Here is a 25,810-nt window from a genome sequence, read left to right as displayed (position 1 = left end):
GTCTTTTCCATTTAGTTATTTACTCAATCATGTATATTCAGAATAGACTTGTGGATATTTATATTATAGTTTAGGTTATAATCCAATATTTATGTATCTATTTGTTTACTTATTTGCTCAAATTGCTTCATCTTTTGGCCATTTGAAGCTCTTTCAGTTGGCCCCTGTGTCCCTTTGACATATCCAAATCATTGTGGGTGGCTTTTTTCTTTTTTTCTTACTTGTTTACTTTCTTGTACTATAAGATGCTCCAGCCTCATCTATTTCACCTGCCCAAATCCTTTAATCAGCCATTTCTCTAAGGAACCCTGGTTCCGTTTATCAGAGAATGGTATTAGAAACCAAGAGCTGGGTGCCAGGTGTGCTAATTGCTACTGAGGTGTCATTGCTTCTATGCTCTCTCAACTGTCAGAGTAAGGAAACACACATCTGTATCCCAATCTAGGTGTATGTACATATCTGTAATTATTTCTATGTAACCATCTGTATCTATATCAATCTGAACATGAATTAATACTGATGTCCCCAGCTCTAATCAATTACCATGAAAATCATTTTAACTTCTTTTACTTGCTTATCAGTAAACTCCCACTCCAACAGTGTGAAACCTAATTCCCACCATCTGCCATCTATTTACTTCATTGTTCAATTCCAGTATACATATGTGGTAGTATCAGATTTCTTAACCCATACCTCCATAGGAAAAAACTTTATCAACCAGAGTGCAATGAGAATGTACAGTTTCTTTTGCCTTTAATCTCACAGATTCTGCTAATTTCCAAAGTATCTTAAGTCTCCACCTTCCTCCTCCTCCTTCAGTGAAGTTGTTTCATACATTTGTAGCACAGATTATTCTGTCACATTATGCATTGTATCCTGGAATTCCTAGACCTCCAAAATGATTTTGGTTTTAATTTGGACAAATTAAGGTTCACTCTGCGCTGTAAATTTTCATGGATTTTGATAAATTCATGTGTCACATATGCACTATTATGATATCATATAGAGAATAGTTTCACTTTCCGTAAAAAATCACCTGTGCTTCATCTATTCAACCCTGGAAACCACTGGACTGCTTAACATCTCTATAATTTTGCCTTTTTCAGAAAGTCTTATATTTGGGAATCATTTAGGATTGGAATAAGATTGGCTCCTTTTAGTTACCAATATGCATTTAAGATTCATCCATGTCTTTTCATGGTTTGATAGCTCATATCTTTTTATCATTGGATAATATTCTATTATATTGATGTATCAAGTTTTGTTTATTCATTCACCTATTGAAGAACATCCTGTTTGTTTCCAGTTTTTTGGCAAGTATGAATAAAGCTGCTATGAACCTTCACACGCCAATTTTTGTGTAGATATAAGTTTTCAAATTAATTTGGTAAATACTAGGAGCACAATCACTGGAAGGCTATGGTTAGCTTTGGACAACACTGTCTTCAGAAATGGTTGTAACATTACACAGCAATGATCGAGATCTCCTGTTACTTCACATCCTCACCAGCTGTTGGTATTGTCAGTTTTTTTTATTCTAACCATTCTTTATTTTCCCCAGCTTTATTGAGATATATTTGACATATAACATTGTGTAAGTTTAAGGTATACATATGATGATTTGATATACATTTATATTGTGAAATGATTACCACGATAAGGTTAGTAACACATCCATTACCTCACATAGTTACCTTTGTGTATGTGTGTGGGGTGAGAATATTTAAGATCTACTCTCTTAGTAACTTTCAAGTATACAATACAGTATTGTTAACTAATTTAACCATGCTGTCCATTAGGTCCTCAGAATTTATTCATCTAGCCATTCTAATAGGTATATGGTGGATGACATTTTGGTTTTAATTTGCAATTTCCTAATGACAAATGGTATTGAGCATCTTTTCATGTGCTTATTTACCAACTGTATATCTTCTTGTTAAGGTGTCTGTTCAGATCTTTAGCCCAGCAGAAGTATTTAATTTCAATTGAGTTCAACTTATCCACTTTTTTCTTTTATAGATTAGGCTTTTGATGTCGTATCTAAAGCTTTTCACCAAACCCAAGGTCACCTAGATTTTCCACATTTCCTTCCAAAAGTTTTATAGTTTTCTGTTTTCTAGTCAAATCTATGATCCACTTTGATTTATTTTTTGCAAAAGGTGTTGGGTCTGTGGCTAGATTCATTATTATTACTATTATTATTTTTGCATATGGATGCCCAATTATTCCAGCACCATTTGTTAAAAAGATTATCCTTTCGTCATTAATTGCCTTTAATCCTTTGTCAGAGATCAGTTGCTATATTTGTGTGGGTATATTTCTGGGGTCTCTAGTCTCTAGATAAAAACCATTTATCTGTTGGTGTATTACTTTACCAATACCATGCCATCTTGATTACTGTAGCTTTATAGTAAGTCTTGAAATTGGGTAGTGTGAGTCCTCCAAGTTGTTCTTGTTCTTCAGTATTGTATTGGCTATTCTAGGTCTTTTGTCTCTCTATATAAACTTTAGAATCAAATTGTCAATATCTACAAAAAGTCTTTATGGGATTTTGATGGGGATTTTATTGAATCTATAGAACAATTTAAGAAGAATTGACATCTTAATAATATTGTCTTCCAATTCATGAACATACAATATCTCTCCATTTATTTAGATCATTTTTATTTCTTTCTTTGGAGTTTTGTAGTTTTCTGCATGTACAACTTATACAATTTTTTTCAGACATACCTAATTGTTTCATTTTTTCTTAGTGTTATTGGAAATGTTATTTTTTAAAATTTTAATTCCAGTTGTTCATTGCTCACACACTGGAATCAATTGATTTTTGTATATTAAACTTGTATCCTGCACCTTTGATATATACTCACTTTTAGATCCAGGAGTATTTTTTTTTATCCTTTGGAATTTTCTACAGAATTATGTCATCTGCAAACAAAGACAGTTTTATTTTTTCCTTCCAAATATGTATAACACTGATCTAATTTTCTTGTCTTTTTGCAGTGATTAGGACTTCTAGTATAATGTTGAATAGGAGAGGTGAGAGAGGACATCCTTGCTTTCTTCCCAATCTTGGGGAAAGAGTGTCTGGTTTATCACCATTAAGTATGATATTAGCTGTAGGTGTTTTGTAGTTGTTCTTTACCAGATTTAGAAAGTTCCCTTCTATTTCCAGTTTGCTGAGAGTATTTATCATGAATGGGTATTGAATTTTATCCAATTTTTTTCTGTATCAATTGATATAATAATATGATTTTTCTTATTTAGCCTGTTGATGTGGTGTATTACATTAACGACTTTTTAAATATTGAACTACCTTCACACAGCTAAAATAAATCTCACTTGGCCATAGTGTTAAATTCCTTTTATACATTGTGAAATATTATTTTGAGGATTTTTTTGTCTACTTTCATGAGAGATAACAGTCTTTAGTTTTCCTTTCTTATAATGTTTTTATCTGGTTTTGGTATTAGAATAATGCCGGCCTCATAGAGTGAGTTCTGAAGTGTTCCCTCTGCATCTAATTTCTGGAAGAGATTGTGGAGAATTGGTATCATTTCTTCCTTAAATATTGGGTAGAATTCACACGTGAAACCATCTGAGCCTGATGCTTTTTTTTTGGAATGATATTAATCATTGATCCAATTTCTGTAGAAGATGTATACCTATTTAGATCATCTATTTCTCATTGTATGAATTTTAGTAGTTTGTGTATTTCAATGGATTGGTTGATTTCATCTAAGTTATGAAATTTGGGAGCATAGAGTTACTTATAATATTCCTTTATTATCCTTTTAATGTCCATGGTAATAGTAGTGATGAGTCCCCTTTCATTTCTAATATTGGTAATTTATTGCCTTCTCGCTTTTTTCTTGGTTAGACTGGACAGGTTTATCCACATTTTTCATCTTTTTAGAAAACCGGCTTTTGGTTTCAATGATCTTCTCTATTGTTTTCCTTTTTTCAATTTCATTGATTTCTGCTCTCATTTTTATTATTTGTTTTCTTCTTGCTTTAGGCTTAAATTGCTCTTTTTTCTCATGTTCCTAAAGCAGACACTTACCTAGATTATTGATTTTAGATCTTTCTTCTTTTCTAATATATGCTTTTATTGCTATAAATTTCCCTCTAAGTATTGCTTTTACTGCATCCCACAAATTTTGATAAGTTGTATTTTCATTTTCATTTAGTTCAAAATAGTTTTTAATTTCTCTTGAGTCTTCTTTGACTCTTGTGGTTTTGAGAAGTATGTTGTTTAATTTCCTAATATTTGAGGATTTTCCAGCTATCTTTTTGTTGTTGATTTCTAATTCAATTCCATTGTGGTCTGAGTAGTATGACTCAGAGTATGATACCAATTCTTTTAATTTGTTAATGTGTGTTTTGCAGCCCAACATGTGTTCTGTTTTGAAGAATGTTCCATGTGAACTTGACAAGAATATGTTTTCTGCTGTTGTTAGAAGAAGTACTTCATAAATGTGAATTAGATCAAGTTGATCAACCTATTCTTACCTATTTTCTGGCTGCTTGACCTATCAGTTACTGACAGAGGCAAATCTTGAAGTCTCTATTTCTTCTTTCAGTTCTGAAAGTTTCTGCCTCATATATTTGACCCTCTCTTGTTAGGTACGTAGGCATTTACTATTGCTATCTCTTCTTAGAGAATTTACTTCTTTCTTGTTAGGTAGTGCCCTTCATTATCCTTGTTAATTTTCTTATTCTGAAGTCTGTTTTATCTTAAATTAACGTAGCTACTCCACCTTTTTCTATTAGTGTTAGTATAGTATATATTTCTCCATCAATTTATTTTTAACCTATCTGAGTATACTTATAGTGGGTGTCTTATAGACAATATATAGTTGAGTCTTTTTTCTAATCCATTCTGACAATCTCTGTCTTTTAATTGATGCTTTTATACTATTCACATTTAAAGTGATTATTGATGTAGTTGGATTAATATCTACCATATTTATAACTGCTTTCTATTGATTTTATTTTCATTTCCTTTTTGCTCTTCTTTTTTCTGCTTTCTCTGCTTTTAATTGATCATTTTATATGATTCTGTTGCATCTTCACTCTTAACATATCAATTATATTTACTTTTATAAAGTTTTAGCAGTTTTTCTAGAGCTTGCTATATATATTTTTAACTAACATAAATTTACCTTCAAATAACACTATAGTGCTTCAGTTGTATTGCAAGTATGTCATAACTAAGTATTCTCGATTCCTCCCTCACTTCCTTTATGATATTGCTGTCATTCAGTTCACTTATCCGTTGTTACCATCCATTGTTACTAGTAGTACTTTACACAAAGAATTATACTTTAGTTCAATAAGGAATGTAAAAACTAAAATTTTTTGTCTTCCTTTATTCCTTCTTTGACACTCTTCCTTTCTTTATTTTGATCCAAGTTTCTGACTTATATCATCTTCCTTCTCCCTGAAGAACTTCTTTTAATATTTCTTGCAAGGCAGGTCTGCTGGTCATGAATTCTCTCAGTTACTGTTTGTATGAGAAAGTTTTTATTTCTCTTTCACTTTTGAAGGATAATTTTCTGGATATAGAATCTTGTGTTGGTGTTTTTCATTCCATTTTCTTCTTGTTTGCATGGTTTCTGACAAGAAGTATACTGTAATTCTTATCCTTGTTCCTCTATAGGTAGGATGTTTCTTCCCCTCTGGTTTCTTTCAAAATTTTCTTTGCCTTTTCTTTTCTATCAGTTTAAAATATGATATAAATAAGTATGATATTTTTGGTGTTCATCCTGTTTGATGTCTAGCTTCCTGGATCTGTGGTTTGGTTTCTGTCATTAATTTTGGAAAATTCTTAGTCTTCTTACTTCAAAAATTTCTTCTGCTCTAGTCTTTCTTTCTTCACCTTCTTCTTTCTCCTTTTCCAATTACATATATGTTATACATTTTGAAATTGTCCCACAGTTCTTGAATATTCTGTTATGACTTTTCATTCTTTTTTTTCTCTTTGATTTTCCATTAGGGAAGTTTCTATCGACCTATCTTTAAGCTCACTGGTCCTCTACTCAGCCCTGTCAAAGACATTCCTTATTTCCATTACAGTGCTTTTTATAATTTCTAGTGTTTTCTTCTGATTCTTTCTTAGAGTTTCCACTTCTCTGCTTGCATTACCCATGTTTCTGCTTGTTATCTACTTTTTTCATTAGAACCCTTAAGATATTAATCATTCCCTGTCTGATAATTCCAACATCTATTTCATATCTGAGTGTTGTTCTGGTACTTGCCTAGAATATTTTATCTTGTTCATATATTCTTCAGAACATTTTATCTTGTCTTTTAGAATGCCGTTTAAATTTTTGTTGAAAGCTAGGCATGATTCATTGAGTAATAGAAACGGAAAGAAATAGGCTTTTAGCATTATGTTAATCTGGTTAGGGGTTGGGCTGTGTTTAATATTTGTTGCAGCTGTAGGGGCCAGAGGATTCAAATTCTTCTTGTGCCTTTGTCTTTGTCTCTTCTCTAGACTTTGGGCTTCCCTAAATACTCCTTCTCAGAGAAAGTCTGTGTCTTGCAGCTCATTCACCTTAATTCACTGTTATTATACTAGATTCCTGTTTGATGTGGTGGTAAGGGGTGGGAGAGGGAAATCATGCTATTACCTTATGATTAAATATCAGTTTTTTATTGGACCTGTGTCCCCAGGCTGTGACCTTCACAAGTGTTCCTTAGCTTACTCTCTTTGAGTGAGACAGGAAAGCTAAAGGTAGCTGGAATGAGAGAATGTCCTTTTCCCATGTGGGACAAGGCCTTTGTTATAGAGAATGCTCTGGGCATATTTCATAATGGTTACTTTTCTCCTCTCCTTGCCAGAACCTCAAGGACAACTTTCTTACTGTTTCACACTGCTGATGTTTCTAGAGGTAAATTCCATGAAAGTCTGGGAGCCCCCTAAGACCTCAGGATTTTCTTATTCTCATGCTAGTCCATATTCAGCCTCCAGCAATTAGTGAAGATTACCATTTAAGTGTTCCTATCAGTTCATGGTCCCAGTGGCTTCTGCTCCAGGTAAACAAATCTTGACAATGACTCTACATTCACCTGTCTCTCTAAATTTGGGGTTAGCAGTTTGTCCTGTAACCTTAGTTCTCTGAGAGGTCCTCGAAAAGTTGTTGACTTTCAGTGTCCTCAACTGAAAGGACAGGAGTTATAAGGACAGGAGTGACAACTTCCAAGATCTTTATATTTTGGAGCTGAAACTGGAATTCCCTGCAAAGTTTTTCTCTAAAGGGCTATATAGTAAAGATTTTCAGCTTTTCAGGCCATACGGGCTCTGTTGCAACTAATCAACTCTTTTGTAGTGTCAAAGCAGCCAGAGACAATACGTAAATGAATGAGGTTGGTGGTGGTGGTGGTGTTCCAGTGAAACATTATTTACAAAAACAAGAAATTGGCTGGATTTGGCCTGCAGGCCATAGTTTGCTGACCCCTGATTTAAAGCATGGATGGAAAATCCTGAAAGCCTGAAACCAGTTAACAGTCTAATTTGTTGAATGGATCAATAAATGAATGAATCTGTCTACATGTTAAAATAAAATGTCTTCAAGAGATTTGATGATGCCATGAATATGCTTCTCTGTTAAAACTATTACGAGAGTTTTAATATCCTATACATTTCTGCTGTTAGAACTTTAATCATAGGAGTTAGTGTATATATATATATATATATATATATATATATATATATATATACCCAAATTCAAATGAAAAGGGGGAAAATCACTTAGTTTTCTCCTGAAATTACTTTTATTCTCTACTTTGCCAAAAAATAATATTTGAGTCTAAATAATACAAGGCAAACAATGGGCCATTTTCACTCAATTGTGATTCAAAAATGATAATTTTCCAATGTCTGCAGTGAGAAATATAATAAAACTTTGAGCACCTAGGATTCAAGTAACTGTGTCCCTCAATAAATCAGCATCTTTAAAAAATAAGTGGTTTTCACAGGGTTAAAGAGTTAGAGCCTCACAGCATAGAAGAGAAAACACCACTATGTAACCTCAGGAATTTAAACTATTTGAAGAGGAAGTGAGTGAAGAGCATAAATTTTAGCAGACCAAGGTAATATAACAGGTTTAAAGAATGGGATACCTAATTTAGGATTTTTGTTACCTAAGTTAAACTGTCTAATTCCTATAGTAAAAATACAATATTTTTTAGAAATCATCCATAGAATAAATTTTCTAAAAATCCATGAGGTAGGGGCCAGCCTGGTGGCACAGCAGTTAAGTGCACACGTTCCACTTCGGCGGCACGGGGTTCACCGGTTCAGATCCCGGGTGCAGACATGGCACCGCTTGGCAAGCCATGCTGTGGTAGGCATCCCACATATGAAGTAGAGGAGGATTGGCAGCAGATGTTAGCTCAGGACTGATCTTCCTCAGGAAAAAGAAAAAAAATCCATGAGATGAAGATGCTTTCCTATGAAATATGTAAAACATTATTCCCAAATATTTCCCTTTCCGAATCTACAAATTTCCTCTCAAATTGCAAATTAAGAAAAGACAGAACCGCAAGTGAACAGAATTTAACTGAAATATTTTATGTATGTGATTAATTTGCTCTCTGCCAACTTTTCAGACCTGGAATCCACTTTGATTTATTGTTCTCTGGCTTCTGGGAACTAATCTGTCTTTCCTGAAATTGCCTAAATCCTCTCTTGCTTACTCATTACCTCAACAATTAGTTCAAGTTGCTAACATATATAAAGGCAGATGACAGCATAGTTAGCAAATGAATATCTACTCTCTGTCTTATTGGGGCTGGGTGGTTTACTTCAATGACTGTTCTCACTTTTTATCCAAGTTGGTGTAAAAGAGAGAGACATATAGGATGGCAGTAAGTGAGTTCCAGAATTCAACTTCTAGAAAATCCAATTTAGATATTTCAGCCAAGATGAATGGCTTGCCATTTAAATTTTTAAATTTTCAGTCTTGCACATTCTTGTTAAGAATAATCTTTATTTAAATTGTCTTTTTATTATTAATGTAAATGGATTGTACTTTTCCATTACCTGCTGGTAGGTAGGTAAGGCTTCGAATGTTTATCCAGAATTAGCTTATCAATAGTAAACTTTTATATTGATTATTTTTGGTTTCTTCAATAAAAAATCATTGTTGGTATATGTAGAACATGGAATGTATGCAGGAAATGACAAGAGATGAAGTTGGAGAAGATGTTGGGTCCATAGCAGCCATGTTTTGGTATGTGACTCCATCCCACTGGCCACAGTTGACTGAGCCATGTATAGACACTTGATACGTGCTGAGTCAGTCACTTTCTTGCCTTGGAATTTAGAATTGGAACTGAAAAAAAAAATTCTCTGCAAGTGCATGCAACTATAATATGTAAAGTAAAAAGCTTTGTGGCAGTCATAGAAAAAGAATATTGTGCATAGTAGATTTATACAGACCCTCAGAGACAAGAAAGGATAAATAGAGTCCCGGCTGCTTTCCAGGTCTTTCCTAAGCTGACTGCATTCCTGCCCTTGAGTTTCATGAGACACCTCTGCATCCTTATAACACATTCCTTTCTTTTGCCAAAACTAGTTTGATTTACTTTCTGTTACTTGCAACCAAATAACCTAAGATAATATGTCTTACCATTATCACAGCATCTTTACCAAATTCTACTATAATTATTTACCTCTCCATAAAGATTCTTGAAGTGACTATAACTTATTTTTTTCATATTCCCAGCACTGAATAAGCACTCAATAAATATCTTCAAAGTGATGAAAGATAAAAGCTTGTCTGGGTGGGAGACAAAACATGATGAATCCTGCTACAATGGGCATTCCTTCTCATATGGAAATATTTCTTCATGAACTATTGTTTTTTTAAACCCTTAGAAGAGCTTTTCACAAATTGCATTCAGTGGCTTCCCACTGGCTCAAGAGGGGAATAAGTGTTCAGTGCCAAATGGTTCCACAGTAGCTATGTATGTAAAATACTGTGTTACACAGACTTAGCAATTTCTTTACTGTAGTAATTCTTGGAGCCTTTAACATGATATAGGTACAGCAAATCTTCAAGAAGGTGATAAAACAATCAGGGTTTCCCAAACTCTTTGACCATAGGACCCTTTCCCTACACAACTTCCAAAACTCAACTCAACTCAACAACAACAAAATCAACCTGATTTTAAAACAGGCAAAGGACTAGAATAGACATTTCTCCAAAGAAGATATACAAAATCCAACAACCACATGAAAAGATGCTCAATGCTAACTAATCATTAGGGAAATGCAAGTCAAAACCACAATGAGAGGCCACCTCACACCCATTAGAATGGCTACTATCAAAAAAAAAACCAGTAAATAACAAATATCAGTGAGGGCATGGAGAAATTGGAACCCTTATGCACTACTGGTAGAAATGTAAAATGGTACAGCCACTATGGAAAACAGTATTGCAGTTTCTCAAAAAGTTAAAAATGGAATTACCACATGATCCAGCAATTCCACTTCTGAGTATATGCCCCAAAGAATTGAAAGCAGAGTCTTGAAGAGATATTTGTACACCCATGTTCATAACAGTATTATTTACAATAGACAAAAGGTGGAAGTAACCCAGCTGTCCATCTATGGATGAATGGATAAACAAAATGTGGTATAAACATACAGTGGATTATTTTTCAACCTTAAAAAGGAAGGAAATTGACACGTGTTACATCATGAATGAATCTTAAGGACATTATGCTAAGTGAAATGTCAGTCACAAAAAAGCAAATACTGTATGATTCCACTTATATGAAGTACACAGAGTAGTCAAACTCATAGACAAAGAAAATACAATGGTGGTTGTCAGGGGCTGAGGGGAGAGGGAAACAAGGAGTTGTTGTTTAGTGGGTATAGAGTTTCAGTTTTGCAAGATGAAGAGTTCTAGAGATTGGTTTCACAACAATGTGAATTTACTTGACACTACTGAACTGTATACTTAAAAATGGTTAAAATAGTGAATTTTATGTTATGTGTATTTTACCACAATTAAATTTTTTTTAACTTTACAGAACAGTATCTTTAGAAAAAATATTTTTGGAAACAATGCCACGACAATTTCATGGTGTGTTCCTCCCAAGAGCACATACATGGGAGCAAACCCATTCTTACACAAAGAAGTCGTGATGGTTAACTTGTCTTTTTCTGTGAAATTTCCAGCAGAGTAAGTTTTAGGATTATCAGTGTAATATAGTGCCCACTTGTTTCCTCTTACTTAAGAGTAGATGAAAATCACACAGTTACATTTTGTTTACTGATGGATAACTCAACATTATATTATTACGTTGGCCTCTTCTTTCCATCTTTAAGTATATGGTGTCAGAGAATGATGATATGGAGAGAAAGTTTAGGGCTGATAAATAGCAACCATCTCCCTCTACCTGTTCCCCTAATTTAGTAGCCACAACGCATAGCCCCAAGGAGACCTCTAAGGGCAAGTGTAGCCTTCCAAGCGTCTAACAATAGTGGATAAGGTGCTAGCTACCAAGGTTGGGGGAATTTATCCAATCCGAGCAAAATCCTTTGCATCTCCAAAGTTTCTCTTTTACTTCTGATCACATATTCTAAAGAGACAATAAAAGCTCAGTTACGATCCTACCACTGTCATTTGCAGGCTTCCATCCCATCACATCATTTCTCAGTAGCTGTTGTCCTCTCTGAAACCTGGGGCCAGAACCAGAACAGCCTTCTTACAGCCACTCTGAAGAGTAATGAATAGAAATGAGTTATAAATATAAAATGATGCATAAATCTTTTAGCACCGAGACTTGGGATGTTTTAAGTACACAAAGGACAGACTAATAAGACTATCAATTCTGTCTCCAATGTATAGACATTTAGAAAGTGGGATCCCATCCATCCCTGGCAACTAGAGCCTCAGTTTAAAAAAATCTATGATTTCCATCAATGTAGAGAAATGTGCCCTTTTGTCTTTCTTTCTTGGGCTAATTTAATGAATTTTCCTGTAAATGCTAAGTCCATGTGCGATAGGGTTACATTTTATGTGCATTGTAGCTAGACTCATTATGGACAATTTTCTTAATTCAGAGAGTATTCAGTTCTACAGAGATGCTGCTCTGCTAGCATCTGGTTACATCAGAGGCATCGGATTGAGTGAATATTAATGATGAGGTTGTTTGCATATTATATAGCTAATATACTGGAGAAAAATAAATTCAAATTAAAAAGAATCAAAGCTGACAGTTTTAAAAACCTTAATGGGATGCTATTTTCAACTGTGTTGAGTTTTAATATTGAATAATTTGGTCTTCATTAAAGACCCAATATTTAAAATTACATTTCCCTGGGGGTTCTGAAAATATGATAAAAGTTGACTAATAGTCTCTCTGTTGTTGAAGTAGTGAGCAACTCTCAACTGTGCCCAATTCCGTTTATGTAGCTTTTTCAAAACAATCTGTGGGCTTATACCCACCAAAATTTTACTTGTAAGTAAGAAATCCACGTTAAAGGGGCATGTGTGTTTATGTGCAACTAATTTAAGAACCTTTGCATAGAACTTTATGGCATAGAGTTAATAAAAAAGAAAACCATTTAACTAGTAGGCCTGAAACAAAAAGTATCTTCCTAGTCTATTAGAAGAAAGATATGTTGGCCCAATCAGCTGAATTATTACCATGCTAATGCAGTACACTGGTAATTTGGTCTTCAATGTCTAGCCCTCTACTTTTTTTTTTAAAGGTTGGCACCTGAGCTAACAACTGTTGCCAATCTTCTTTTTTTTTTCTGTTTTGCTCCCCAAGTCCCCCCAGTACATAGTTGTATATTTTAGTTGTAGATCCTTCTGGTTGTGGCATGTGGGGCGCCACCTCAGCATAGCCTAACAAGTGGCGCCATGTCCGCACCCAGGATCCGATCCAGTGAAAACCTGGGCCACCGAAGCAGAATGCATGAACTTAACCACTCGGCCACAGGGGCCGGCCCCAGTCCTCTACTTTGTGAGGAAATAAGGGAAAGGAGATGCATGTCCCTGCATGTCTAGTCCCTGCGGCAAAGTTGCTGTTACCCCAATCCAAATACTTCTTAACCTCCCATTCGTACGCTTGTCTGGAATCCTAGAGAAAATATTTCAGCCGTTGAGGGAAATGAGTTAGCAATAGAGACATTTTTCTCTTCATTTTCCTTTGTGAGCCTCAGAAACAATGTTTATACAGCCTTCTTAGGTATAAAAGAAATAATGAAGTAGACTAGTCTCCCCTTCTTTACTGTAAATCAGAATTGAGCTAACAAAACTCTTTCCAGAAGAAGGGAGTAAAATATTCCTCATTTGTATTTTCCTTTCTCTTCCTCTTTCTCAGAGTCTCCCTTTCCCCTCTGACTAGCTTATCCACCAGATAAGTGCAAAGCTGTGTGATATAGGCAGAACACTGGCTGTAACCGAAGAAAGGACCTCAGAGAAGCCATCATTTGCTAGATAAGCAAACTTATTCTCAGTTACCAAGTGACTTCTCCAAGGCCAGGTTGAGCTACCTTCTCAACTGACTCATATCCATGTGTGTATGTCCTCAGAGGCAGACCCCAATAAAGGTCACGGCAAAAATAAAAAACAAAAACATTGTGAAATCCTCAGTTTTCCTACCAGAAAGACAGCTAGATATTTTGCTGAACATTATCAGAGGCCATTTTGGATGAAATAATATCTCATATTCTTTCCTCATTTTGGCATCATCACCCACATAAATGAAGCCTATCTAATCTCCAATAAATCATCAGTCACTGTTGTTCTTCAAAATGGCAAGTCTTCCTATCATTTCAAACCAAAGATCCTATGAAAATACTAGGTACTTCCCTACAGAGATGCATTAGATTAGGGAATAATAGCAGGTAAACTCTGACCTCTAGATCTGAAAGCAGAGTTTCAGTGATCACTATAAAAATATTTCAGTTACTTAGTGAGAAAAAAGCCTCCATTTGCATTTGTGAATCATTACTGCCATTTCTGATTAAGATGTTCTTCTCTCTAGAGATTTTCGACTAGAAAGGGGTCAATAGAAATGTGTAGATACACACATTCGCAAGAAACCTTACTTCTGAGCCCAGAATAGGTTCTAAAAGCTTTTCTGTATAGTCTTGAAGACAAACAAATTTTTTAAAGGCAAAAATCAATTTCAAAACCCAATTTTCAGATTATAAAGGGTTAATTCCTTCTCTTCTGACCTGATTAAAACTTTGGAGGCCCAGCTACAGCAAGAGGCTTATCACAGTCCATTTAGCATGGACTAGCCCCCTATAATTACAGCTTTAAAATGTTTTCTAGGCTTCACGCACTTGCCCAGAAAAGAGCAGTTTGAGGGCTAATAATAAAATATCCTTTAAAGAAAAAAAAACTTTCCCCTTCTGAAATTCAAGTCTTTGTGACTACTCACAGAAATCTGGCTTTCTCACAACATTTTGTGATGAGGGCAAAAATCAATGTCAGTAATAGCAACATAAACTTTATTATCCAATGACCTGGGCACAGGGATGGTTCTCTGTAGCTTCAAGAAGGGAAGAATGCCAGGACCACAAGCGCTCCCAAGTGAAACTCTGTGTTTGATGCACTTATCATAGGAATTGGATGATGTTTCAGGGCACAGATGCCAGGAGTTTTGTTTTGTTTTGTTTTGCTTTTAATTTCATCATGCTTTTAATACCATTTTTCTTTCCACAGGCCCCATTAATGCCTTTGAAAAGATCCATTCTCATGAGTCATCCAAGAGGATGGAGAACAGCGTGAGCTTTGAGCTGAATAGAAGATTCTCCCTTCTCTGACTGGTAAGAGGGGACTCTCTAAGTGCCTTAGATGTACAACCTTCAATTAATTCCACTCACGCTATCCCCCCACTTGTAATGAAGACAAATAGTGCTGCTGTCTGGGTACAGCTTCAATGTTTACCTCTGGTAACAGCCAAGGATATACTTCTCAGACTCTGAGAACTATAAAAATCATTTCGGAGAAGAAATTTTTGACTGCCTACCTCTTCTTTTGCTTTGCCACAGAGGAGGAGGGCTACAGAAATGGTTAAGGAAGCTGGAATAAGGAGAGAGGGCACAAAAAACCTGAATTCCCTCTTAATCTGACTCCAGACGCCCTCATATATAGAGTTAATTGCAACTCTTACTTATCAAGTATGGCAGATTCCCCCTCAAACCAGGCCCCCCAGTAGACTCATATCCCCTCAGCCCTTATATTTCAGTGCCCTGCCAACTGCCAGCATCTGCCTCTCTTTGCTCTGACTTTCTCTGGCCTTAAACTCCTCAGGACTTCTGCTCCCCCATACGTTCATGAGGCCAGAAATGCCAAGAGATAAATGCCTCTCTACAAGAACAGCCTTTGACCAGTGACTGACAGAAATTGGTAAATAAATATCTCAGTGCCGTTGTTCCTCAGGTGGGATAACTCTGAGGCCTCCTGGGTCCCCCAGTGAGATTAAGCTCCAGTTGCCCACAGTAATAATAATATAACTTTGTTGTCTGGATTCCATTCTTTGTTTCACTTCCCCATTCTACTACTGTGTCTCCTGAGATCATACCCTAAATAAACTACTTGCACTTGAATCTGTGTATATAAGTCAGCTTCTAAGACACAGTTTTGGGATGTGGACTCTAAAAGAAGAGGATGAGCTGCTTTGTTAGATGAGGTTCATATATATACAATCTATCCTCTTCTATACATCTCCATCAATGGATGTTAGCCCTTTATGGCAGCCTTTCCCCGTATGATTAAATTTTACTTGATTTAATTTGGATATAAATGGCAAGACTGTCTCCTGCCTCATACCCAAACACCTGCTTCATCTTCCCCTGTTCCATGTTGATGGGTCTTCTGATGACCACCCCCACCCTACCAATAGGTTTAGCTTCACTCAACTTCTGAGTCCTCATAAATATCTTCCAACACACAAATACACACACACACATACACACACACACACATACATACACATCCAGGAGTTCTTAACATTGTTTATGCTATGAAATCTTTTGGCAGCCTGTGGACACGTCTCAGAATGCTTTTAAATTCATAAAAGAAAATATATAGAATTACAAAGGAAAAGAGTTACAATGAAATATGACTGGTAACCTGTACTCCAGATAAGTGTATATTCCTGTATACATGCATACAAGCTCAAGAAACTTCAGCCCTTATCGTTTCTCTTCATTTCCTCCATAAGGCAGTGGGACTTATAATGAAATCACGATTTCATACAATTGTTGACTTCCAGGACTCTTCAGGCTTTCCAGTGCCAAGATCAGAGTGAAGATTTTGTGCCCCAGGAGAGAAGCCCTGCTTCTCCATGTTGCTCCTGATTTAATGTCTCACCCCTGCCTTTTTTTCCCTTTTCTAGGTAGGACCCACTCATACTAGTGGCCCCTCTATGGATTGCTCAGTTACCTGGCTAGCTTTCTGCCCTGACATGAAATTGTTGCCTGTCTTTGATCCCTGCTTGGTTCTTATGGCCTTACATTTTTCAGTATTTCCTCCAGTATGCTTCCTCATTCTACCCCTAGCTCACTGGTTAAGGCCCTCTTGGTTATGAACAGAAATACCATTTATAATGTCTGTAATTTTCTTTAAAATACTTCAGCATAGACTGCATGATGCAAATGTGTCGGTTTTAATCTACCCTTAGGAGCAATCAGTGATCCTAATCAGGAGTCCATATCCCAGGAATGGTGAGGTAACAATTTATAAGAAAGGCGACTCCAAGGATGGCTACTACAAATGTCTCCACTATAACTCCCATCAACACTAGAAGTTTTGCTAATAGTATAATCAATGGTAGAACTGGATTTTCATTGGTGAAATTTATAGCTTTCTAATTAGGCTAAGAGATGTTAGAATTGGGCTCTCATAGATGAAATTGATGGTATTCAAGATGTATTTATTTGTTAAAATACCTTAAAGACACTACTCATCTTTGAGTAAACAAGGTATGAGAATCTAGCAAGCCCTTGAAATTTGCCATTAGTTTTGGTACATGTTTAACCCTAAACCCAGAACCCAGTTGTTGTTCTGGAATATTCTTGATCCTCTCTTTATAGTGGATGGTTAGTCAATCCCACCACTACAATAATATGTATGTCTCAGGTGAACATTTTATGCAGCTTACTTATGGAGCACCAGAAAGAAAAGAATTCTAGGATTTCTTTAGTTTGGCATTATATGGCTCTTCTTGCCTGCTTATTAATAAATGTCTGTGTGTAACAGGATTTGGTCTGAGACTTTCTTTTATTACCAAGTTGTAGGAAAGATACCAACCTTCACCTACCTCTAAGTTTTGGTGGTTCCTGAGAGCTTCCAAAATGAGCCTAATAATTGTGACGATCAAATTGCCTTACCTCTTTACCCTACTCCTTGATCACAGAATAGAAAAGATTTCTCATTATGCATCAGCCCATCTTGTCGAATACCCTGGTGCCAACCACTTTCCACAATGAAGATTGGGAGTTTTTCATCCCATTGGGCTGTCCTCTTCGGTCCCAACTTCAGTCTTGGGTGAGTCTTGCTTAACCTTCATCTTGTCCTGGATGATAGGTTATGGAATCATCCCTATTCAGCCTATTATGGCTGGTTCCTTACCATTACTGGTGTCAGATTCATTCATTCAACAATTATTAATTGAACACCTTCTACGTACCATGCAGGGTTCTAGACTAGGGGATATTCCAGTCAATAAGACAGATAAGATCTTGTGAGTAAAGAAAAAATTAATAAAATAATTTCATATAGTAATAAGTGCTGTGAAGAAATAAAATAAGATTATGGGATGTAGCCTTACACAAGAGGGTTGGCTATTTTGGAAAGGATGGTCAAAGAAAGCCATTCTGAGAGTTAATAAGAAGTACACTAAGCAAAGATCTTCTAGTTCTTTGCATCTGAGCCCTCCAAAATTATAATAGGATTACTAATCAGTGTGATTTGCATTGAAGGGTGGCTCTGAAACTCCAAAGTGTTCGTTTTTAACGTTGTAGGAAGAGCCAGATCCTGGTCAGTGCCTATACCTCACCTCAAGGTTTAACCAAAGTGTGAAAGAATCCCTTAAAGAACCAAGATCCATTTAGCTTTCTTTAAGCAATATAGTGCACAATTAGCACCTTGAATTTTCATTGAATTGATCAGTTGGATCCATTTGTGTAATCTGTTTGGTTTAGCATTTTGTAGTCCGCAAATAGACAAAGAAAATCAGTGGAAACCCAGCTTAACTTAATTAGTATTGATGGAGCACTGAGAATCATAAAATCTGAGATGTACAGGGCCTTTAGAGATCAGTGTACCTAGGAAGAAAACGAGTTCGAGAAAATTAACCCAAAAATGCTCAACTTGCACACCAAAAGCTCTTGTGTTTATATTGCTACTTACCCATAAATGTTTTTCAAAGATTCTTGGTATTTATACTTCACTTACTGTAAAATGGTTTGTCATGAACTGTTTTTAATTTTTAAATATAAAAATAATATGAGAACACTAAAGTTAAAAAAATAGAAAAATTACCCACCAATCTACTGCTATCAGTTTTATATTTACTTTTTGCATTTAGTGCATTAAAATATTTACATTATTGTAACCATGGAGTGCATAAAATTTAATATCATGCTTTTAAAACCTAGCATTATATGCCTTTCCATATTGCTATATAGTGTCTGTGTTTTGTTTAATGCCTTTAAATATTCCATTGAGCAGTTAGACCCTAATTTAATTAGCAAGTCTCCTATTTTAGTTCTTTGGGTTGTTTTTAATTTTCATTGTTATTTGAAAAATATATTAATGCATAAGACTGTTCTAGAATTTGGATTATTTCCTTATTAGTCCCAGAAGGAAAATTACTATTCTGAAGGATTTTAATAGATTTATAGTTCTTAAAAACTAAAGCTGTTACATTCTATAAAGTTTATACTAATACTCAAGGCAGCAGTAAAGGGTATCAGAGTTAACATATACTTACCAGTATTCATTTTTAAGGCTTTACTAATTAAGTAGGGGAAAAATGTTCGCACTTTTTTACAGAACATTTACTTGTTGAATTTTATCTTTTGTGAATTGTTCACGTCTTTTTCCTATTTATTTGTTGATCTTAAAACTGATCCATTTCTGGGGCCAGCCCGATGGCATAGTGATTAAGTTCACATGCTCTGCTTCAGTGGCCCAGGGCTTGCAGGTTGGGATCCCTGGCATGGACCTAGCACTTCTCGTCAGGCCATGCTGTGGCGGCATCCCACATTAGAGGAAGATTGGCACAAATGTTAGCTCAGCAACAATCTTCCTCAAGTAAAAGGAGGAAGACTGGCAACAGATGTTAGCTCAGGGCCAATCTTCCTCACACACACAAAAAAATTGATCTATTTGTTTGGACCCTTTATAGCTTAGAGGTGTTCACCCTCAGGCATTTTTGCTACAAATATTTTTCCTAGATGGCTTTCTATTTTCTTTTGTATAGAATATACAGAATTATTTGTTCATCTTTTTCTTTTGACTATTGCCATCTCTCTCATACTTAGAAAGTCAGCATCCTCTGCAAAATTTTTGATAAATGATCAATTCAATTCAATTTCTTTCCATTCTATGTTTGCTAGATTTTGTTTCTTTATATTAGGAGCTTATTTATATAAAACTTTTCATTCATATTTAGTGTGGTATATATGTTCATTTTATTTTTATCCATTGCTAATGAATTATCTCAATTTTACTTGTCTATCCTTCTTTTCCTATCTTAAAGATATAAAATGATTATTTATATTTATATAGAATATGTTCTAATATTTTAATAGCTTTATTGTGGTATAGTTGACATACAATAAATGCACATACTTAAAAGTGTACCACTACCATAATCAAAATAATGAATATATCTAATGAATAGATCATCCCCCCAAATTTCCCTTGTGCCCTTTTGCATTCCCTCCCTCTTGTTCCTCTTGCCCTTCACAGCCTCTTCCTGCCACCCCCAGGCAACCACTAACTACTATAGATTAGATTGCATTTTTTTGGAATTCTGTATAAATGGAATCATACAGAATGTATCCTTTTTGTCTGGCTTATTTCACTCAACATAAGTGTTTTGAGATTCATCCATGTTGTAGTGTGCATCAATAGTTCATTCATTTTGTTGCTAGGCAGCATTCCATTGGATGGACATACCCCAGATTGTTTATTCATTCTTCTGTCAATGGACATTTGGTTCATTTCATGTTTTCTTATTTTAGTGACTGGTTTATGGTTTATAGTGTAGATCTTTAACTTATCTGTTTACTTTCAACTCTATACCACTCACATATAACTGTACACAATCTCACATATAATAAAAACCTTACCATAGTATACTTATATTTCTCCCCTTCAGGTCTGTGTGTGTTTCCATAATACATTGTTATTATTTTTCAAACAATTGATTATCTTTTTATTGTGGTAAAATATGCATAACATCAAATTTACATCTTAACCATTTTGAAGTGTACAATTCAGTGGCATTAAGTATATTCACATTGTTGTGCAATAATCACTGCTATCCATCTCCAGAACTTTTTTATCATCCCAAACTGAAACTCTGTACCCATTAAAAAATAACTCCCCATTTCCCCACTCCCCAGACCCTGGTAACCACTATTCTACTTTCTGTCTCTATGAACTTGACTACTCTTGATTCCTCATATAAGTGGACTCATACAATATTTGTACTTTTTGTGTCTGGCTTATTTCACTTAGCATAATGTCTTCAAGGTTCATCCATGTTGTAGCATGAATCAGAATTTTCTTCCTTTTTAAGACTGAATAATACTCCATTGTATGGATATACCATACATTGTTTATCCATTCACCTGACAATGGACATTTGGGTTGTTCCCACCTTTTGGCTATTGTGAATAATGCTACTATGAACGTTGGTGTACAAATATCTGTTTGAGTTCCTACTTTAAATTCTTTTGGGTATATACCTAGAAGTGGAGTTGCTGGATTATATGGCAATTCTATGAAAAATAGCTAATTAACTTTTGAAAAGATTTAAATAAAAATTTAAATTGTGATGTAAATTTTAAAATCTTCTATATTTACTCATGTAGTTACCATTTCTGGAGCTCTGCATCCCTTTGTGAAGATTCATATTTCCAAATGTATCTTTACAAATGTTAGCTATTTGTTTTCAAAATTGAACTCCAGGATAAAATTGCCGATTTCCAGGAAAAAAATCTTTCAAGATTAAGAACTGAATTCCAGGTCATCTAAAACATAATTTAGAGAGAAAAATGAGAAAATATTTAGTCTTTCCTTCTGGTAATATGTCACAATTTTCCATTTATTTGGGTCCTCTTTTCAATTACCAATAAAATTTTGCAGTTTTATTTATTCAACTTCCACACGTCTTTTCTTATTTATTTATTTATTTTGAGGAAGCCTAGCCCTGAGCTAACATCTGCCAATCCTCCTCTTTTTGCTGAGGAAGACTAGACCTGAGCTAACATCCGTGCCCATCTTCCTCTAATTTATATGTGGGACGCCTACCACAGCGTGGCTTGCCAAGTGGTGCCGTGTCCGTACCCGAGATTCGAACTGGTGAACCCCGGGCCGCTGAAGCGGAACGTGCGCAGTTAACTGCTACACCACCGGGCTGGCCCCATTTCTTATGTTTACTACTTCTGCTTTTAAGGGCATTATATTTCTATTGAATGGATCTTTTTTAAAATTATGTTTTATTTCTCTTTACTATGAAGGTACATAGTACTATTGACTTCTGAGTATTTATGATACACTATTACCATGATTAAGCTTTCATTAAGACTAGAGATTATTTTTAGCTGAAGGCTTTGTATTTCTAGGAGTATAATCAAGTCATGTCACAATAATAATTTTGTGTATTATTTTCTTTTACTCCTACTTCTTTCACACTACTTAATACATTAATAAAAATTTCCAAAATGCTACTATATAAAAACAATGAACATAGATATTTGTTATTATTGTTCCTGAGTTTACAGGGACTTCCTCTAGAGATCTGCTATTGATTATAGTGATGACAAGTGTGTGATATGGACTATTAATTATATATATATATTAGTAGGAAAACCTTCTATTCCTTTTAAAAATACCTTTAAATGTTCGATTTTAGCAAAAGTCTTTCTGCAGTTATTGTATTATCGACATATTATATTAATGCCTGTCCTTATATTTTATCTTTTCTGCATTCCTAAGATAAGCCCTGCTTTACTGCAGCGGGTTATTCTCGCATTGTATTGTTAATAGTCTCTATGTTAGTATCTTCTTTAAGGTATTAGTTACTGTGCAGTATTGGTTTGGGGTATTCTCTACAAAGAAGCAGAGAACCATGTGTACTCTGCAACTAGTCTTCAAGGGAGAAAATCCATAAGAAAAAAACTGGCAGTGGCCTTATTAAACATCAAAAGAATGAAGTTTTTTGCAGGGATTTTCTCATCATAGGCCTAAGAGGTTACATTCCTTAAAATTCCAGTGATTAGCATAACTATGGCTGGCAAATACAAAGACCAGCTTAAAAGTGGGAAACTTAGGTAAAATCATTGAAAATAGGTTTCTGCCCATCCCCATGCTGCTCCTGCAGCCGGAAAAAAAAAAAAAGAGAGAGAGAGAGAACATTAAATCCATTTTTAGGACAGTGACTCCTCTCTGCAACACCAACATCGACCTGTCCATATAATCCGGGTGGGTGGGGAAGCAGTGGCAAGGAATTGTGTTAAACTTTAGAATATACATTTTAAAACTACTATCTCAAAACTAAGTTTCATGAAAACAACATTATTGAGAAATTTCTCTAAAAGTGAAAAACTAAAGAATGCCGTCTCTTAATTCACCACCGCCTTCCATGCTTCCCTATTACTCTGTGGCAGTTTACTGGAAAGAGAAGTTGGTTTTTTTTTGGTTGTTTTTTTTTTGTTTTTGTCTTCATATCCCCAAAGCTGAGGCACATTAAGCATTCTATAAATACCTGAATACATTAAGAGAAAAATTGGGCCATAATACATGGGTACTAAAGATCAACACAATGGGGCTTGAAACAATATGACAGCAAGTGACGCAGTTGGAGAACAATTATTTTTGTCCTATCAAATGAAATAAAATGAGAGAATAAAAACATAATTTTCTGTGCTGTAACTTGACTTTAACCATGTATGGTAGATTTAGCCAGTACTTTTGTCCATTCTCTTATACCGATAATTCAGGAATGTTTATTTTATAGCCCAAATGCAGTCCCTTTGGCAAGTGAAGTTGCAGGGATAGCATCTCTTTTGTTGACATAAACCATGGGAACTTCAGTTGCATGATCTCATTATCTGATTACAGCTGTGACTTTGAAGTAATCTCTCAGAATGAGCACTTTTGGAAGAGTTGCTCACAGGCCAAGCCCAGGGTTGTAGAAGAGCATTTGCAAAGGTATTCGTTAACCCTGTTCTTTTTCTTTTAGCTTTCTCTTGCTTTATTCCATTAGTCCTTCATTTAGTTTCTCATAGGGAAGAAACTACAGTAGGATTGATTTTAGTTCTGCACACAAACAGCACTCGTCCAATATTGCTTTACTAGGTGGTCACTGGGAGAGCATCAGTGGACTGTCCTCCATACTGTTCCACAGGGATCCCTGACACTGTGTGGAGTTCAATCCTATAAAATCCTCTTAAAAAAGAATTCCAGAGTGATCTTGTGAGAATCATTATGTTTCACTCACATCTTTGAAAAAGTGACTTGTTTGCCCTTGGTAAGTAGCAACTTTTATTTTTAGAAAGTAAGGTGGAAACAATTATCCTAGGATCCATGGTTTTTCACCCTATTCTCAAACACTAGTCCATGGAGCATCTCCATTAATATCACATAGAAAGCTATGTAAAAGAATAGATTTCTGAGCTGAGACTTTGGAATAAATATGCATTTTTATTTTTTATTAAGATAAAAATCCACACAAGATAAAATTCACTATTTTAATAATGTTAAACTATACAATCGAGTGGCGTGTTTTTAGATATTCACAATGTTGGCAACCATCACCACTATCTAATTCCAGAATATTTCCATCACCTCTAAAAGAAACTTTATACCTCCAAATTCTCCCCTCCCCTCATCCCCTAGCAATGACTATTTCACTGTCTGCCTGTATAGATTTGCCTATTCTGGACTTTACCATAAAAGGAATTATATAATACGTGATCTTTCATGGCCTCTTTCACTTACCATAAAGTTTTCAAGGTTTGCCCATGCTGTAGCATGTGTCAGTATTCCATTCCTTTTGATGGCTGAATAATATCCATTGTATGGCTAATACCACATTTTGTTCATCCATTCATCGGTTGTTTTCATTTGGGTCATTTCCACTTTTGGTCTATAGTAAGTACTGTTGCTATGAATATTTGTGTACAAGTTTTTGCATGGACATATTTTCAATTCTCTTGGGTGTGTACATGGGAGCATAATTGATAAATCATATGGTAACTTTATGCTTAACTTTTTGAGGAGCTTCCAAACTGTTTTTGACAGTAGCTGCACCATTTTACATTCCCTCAGGGCATCCTCATGCTACAGGAAAGATGGCTGAGAGTGTTCTTCATTCCCCAGCAAGGGGAAAGCCTGATGGCCAGAAGGAACAGGGGAACAGTACATGGCACAAAGCAGGTAAGAAAATCGAAGGGTCACCAGGGCACCACTGCATCTAAAGGAAAATGGCCCAAAGTACCTTTGGTTCTCCAGCAAGAAGGAAGGCAGGTGGCCTGAGAATGCCAGAACCACAGCACTGGGCAGGTGGATGTTCCGAGGGTCCCCTCAGGGCATCACAGGAGGAAATGATGTAAACAAAAGGAGCCTCAGTTCCCCAGCATGCAGGCAGTCTTGTGTCCCTAAAGATCTCAGGAATGCCAGGGGGCAGGCAGGCTAGTGACCAGATGGGGCCTCTAGGGCATCAGTGCCATGCAGGGAAGGTGACCGAAAGTGTTCTCACTTCCACAGCAAAGGGGAAGGCATGTCCACAGGCTGGTACACAGAAGTTTCCCCCAAAGGCACCAGTGTGCAAATATGACTATGGGCAAAATGAACTACAGTTTCATCTCTCACAAGCACGACTGTGACCCAAAATATCCCAGAAAACCCAGAGGGAAGGCAGGCTAGTGGCCAGATGGGCACTCAGGGCCTCTGTGTACTGTAGGGAAAGTAGCCAAAAGTGATGTCAGTTCGCCAGCAAGGGTGAAGGCTGATGGCTGGAAGGACAACTGGAAACAGCACATGAGAAGGCTGGTGGTCAGAAGGTTCTCCAGGGGGACCAAGGTGAAGATAAGACTCTAGGCAAAAGGAACCACAGTTCTCCAGCACTAGGCAGGTTTGTGGCCCAAAGAATCCCAGGATGAAGGTAGGCGCTAGTAACCCAATGCATCCCCAATCCCCGAAGTATCAGTGCGCTGCAGAGTAGGTGGCCAAAAGTTCACCTGTTTCTTCAGCAAGGGAGAAGGCTGTGAGTATAAGAAGTAAAGGAACCCTAGCGAGCTTGCAGGCACAGGTTCTCTGGAGGCACCAGTAATAGACAGAATGGTCACCAATAGGAGTCAGGTTTTCCCAGCTCGAGGGGAAGCTTGTGGGCATAGGGATCTCCAAACTCTCAGGTGGTGGGTAGGCTGATGATCAGATGTCCCTTCCCCCTCCACCCTCACAAGAAATCAGCACACTGCAGGGAAGGTGACTGAAGTGGTCTTGGCTCCCTAGCAAGGTGGAAGGCTTAAGGCCTGAAGTATATACGTGGGAACCCTAGTGTGATGGGCTAGCACAAGGAAAGTTAC

The 25,810-nt window shown here is 36.1% G+C and overlaps 1 long non-coding RNA gene across 1 annotated transcript in view; it reads left to right on the top strand.

Annotated features, from left to right (window-relative positions):
* LOC123282457 (uncharacterized) overlaps positions 1-24,660 on the top strand; it is a 779,045-nt gene extending 754,385 nt beyond the window's left edge. Inside the window, exons 8-10 of the long non-coding RNA XR_011499914.1 lie at positions 14,703-14,806; positions 17,401-17,531; positions 24,552-24,660. This is a non-coding gene — a long non-coding RNA (uncharacterized lncRNA). The remainder of the gene's footprint in view (positions 1-14,702; positions 14,807-17,400; positions 17,532-24,551) is intronic.
* Positions 24,661-25,810: the final 1,150 nt, after the last annotated feature.

This window comes from Equus asinus, chromosome X (assembly GCF_041296235.1).
Source record: "Equus asinus isolate D_3611 breed Donkey chromosome X, EquAss-T2T_v2, whole genome shotgun sequence".
Classification (NCBI taxonomy): Eukaryota; Metazoa; Chordata; class Mammalia; order Perissodactyla; family Equidae; genus Equus; species Equus asinus.
The sequence above is the reverse complement of the archived record's forward strand: the minus strand, read 5'-3'. Positions and strand labels throughout refer to the sequence as shown.